Below are 2,698 nucleotides of genomic sequence, written 5' to 3' on the forward strand. Positions count from 1 at the left end.
GGGGGAGGATCAGTGGGAGGGGGGAGGATCAGTGGGAGGGGGGGAGGATCAGTGGGGGGGAGGGAGGATCAGTGGGGGGGAGGGAGGATCAGTGGGGGGAGGGAGGATCAGTGGGAAGGGGAGGATCAGTGGGGGGGGGAGGATCAGTGGGGGGAAGGGGAGGATCAGTGGGGGGGGGGAGGATCAGTGGGGGGGAGGGAGGATCAGTGGGGGGGAGGGAGGATCAGTGGGGGGGGAGGGAGGATCAGTGGGGGGGAGGGAGGATCAGTGGGAGGGGGGGGAGGATCAGTGGGGGGAGGGAGGATCAGTGGGAGGGGGGGAGGATCAGTGGGGGGGAGGGAGGACCAGTGGGGGGGAGGATCAGTGGGGGGGAGGGAGGATCAGTGGGGGGGAGGGAGGATCAGTGGTGGGGGGGAGGATCAGTGGGAGGAGGGAGGATCAGTGGGGGGGAGGAAGGATCAGTGGGAGGGAGGGAGGATCAGTGGGAGGGGGGGAGGATCAGTGGGGGGAGGGAGGGTCAGTGGGAGGGGGGGAGGATCAGTGGGAGGGGGGGAGGATCAGTGGGAGGGGGGGAGGATCAGTGGGAGGGGGGGAGGATCAGTGGGAGGGGGGGAGGATCAGTGGGGGGGAGGATCAGCGGGAGGATCAGTGGGAGGGGGGAGAATCAGTGGGAGGGGGGAGAATCAGTGGGAGGGGGGAGGATCAGCGGGAGGGAGGATCAGTGGGGGGGAGGATCAGTGGGAGGGAGGATCAGTGGGGGGGGGGATCAGTGGGGGGGGGATCAGTGGGGGGGAGGGAGGATCAGTGGGGGGGAGGGAGGATCAGTGGGGGGGAGGGAGGATCAGTGGGGGGGAGGATCAGTGGGAGGGAGGATCAGTGGGAGGGAGGATCAGTGGGGGGAGGGAAGATCAGTGGGGGGGAGGGAGGATCAGTGGGGGGGAGGGAGGATCAGTGGGGGGGAGGGAGGATCAGTGGGGGGGGAGGGAGGATCAGTGGGAGGAGGGAGGATCAGTGGGAGGAGGGAGGATCAGTGGGGGGGATATATAGTTTATATATATTATCTATATTAAGTAGGACAGCAATATATATATATATATATACTTAGTTAAGTTATGGTGAGTAAAAAAAGTGACAAATACCCTCCACAGCAAAGCATGTAGCAAATGGATATATTACTGTAAGCTCATCTGCATGTCTTAGGCAGGTCTGCAACCCCGCCTTTCATCATTATCACCCAGCACTTTCACTGTAGCAAGGAATTCTGGGAAATGACATGCAAATGAGCACACAGTGCCACCTTTTGCTTCAAAACCATTTTTAACATGGTTCCCTATAGGCTTAAGCTTGCTGCATGGTCACAGCTTTGAGCACAGCCAGGGTTAAGGTGCATACCCAGAAAACCCACCCACATTTAGTAATTGCGCGATATATAGATATATCTAATAAATGGGAACGGCGCTCAGCGCTTCCGATATCCGCAGTGATGCCGTTTGCACGCTGCTGCCGCCGCCGTCACCATCACCTTTATTTTTAGAGGGGGCGCTAGGGACTCGGAAGGCAAATATCTCCTGAAGCAGAGCGACCCCTATAGTAAGAGATCGGGGACCACCCCAGGTATGGAAGAGTATACCAACAGTAGTGCTGCTCCTCACACACCACCGAGCGGGGCAGAAATAAATCCAGCACTGCAATTCTGAGACGACTGGATGAGGTCATAAACAGGCGACAGGTATGTGGGTGGGGGCGACTGGATGAGGTCATAAAGAGGCGACAGGTATGTGGGTGGGGGCGACTGGCTGAGGTCATAGAGAGGCGACAGGTATGTGGGTGGGGGCGACTGGATGAGGTCATGAAGAGGCGACAGGTATGTGGGTGGGGGCGACTGGATGAGGTCATGAAGAGGCGACAGGTATGTGGGTGGGGGCGACTGGCTGAGGTCATAGAGGCGACAGGTATGTGGGTGGGGGCGACTGGATGAGGTCATGAAGAGGCGACAGGTATGTGGGTGGGGGCGACTGGATGAGGTCATGAAGAGGCGACAGGTACGTGGGTGGGGGCGACTGGGTGAGGTCATAAACAGGCAACCGGTATGTGTGTGGGGGCGACTGGGTGAGGTCATGAAGAGGCGACAGGTTTGTGGGTGGGGGCGACTGGCTGAGGTCATAAAGAGGCGACCGGTATGTGGGTGGGGGTGACTGGATGAGGTCATGAAGAGGCGACAGGTATGTGGGTGGGGGCGACTGGCTGAGGTCATAGAGGCGACAGGTATGTGGGTGGGGGCGACTGGATGAGGTCATGAAGAGGGCGACAGGTATGTGGGTGGGGGCGACTGGATGAGGTCATGAAGAGGCGACAGGTACGTGGGTGGGGGTGACTGGGTGAGGTCATAAAGAGGCGACCGGTATGTGGGTGGGGGTGACTGGGTGAGGTCATGAAGAGGCGACCGGTATGTGGGTGGGGGTGACTGGGTGAGGTCATGAAGAGGCGACCGGTATGTGTGTGGGGGTGACTGGGTGAGGTCATGAAGAGGCGACCGGTATGTGTGTGGGGGTGACTGGGTGAGGTCATGAAGAGGCGACCGGTATGTGGGTGGGGGCGACTGGGTGACATCACTGGAATATGAGTTTTGACCGTGTGTGCTGCTCTCGGTAACACTGGCCGGTGCTGCTCTGACCCATAAGGGATTGAGCCCGCTTAC

The sequence above is a fragment of the Ascaphus truei genome, unplaced genomic scaffold (genome assembly GCF_040206685.1).
Source record: "Ascaphus truei isolate aAscTru1 unplaced genomic scaffold, aAscTru1.hap1 HAP1_SCAFFOLD_704, whole genome shotgun sequence".
In the NCBI taxonomy this organism is placed as follows: domain Eukaryota; kingdom Metazoa; phylum Chordata; class Amphibia; order Anura; family Ascaphidae; genus Ascaphus; species Ascaphus truei.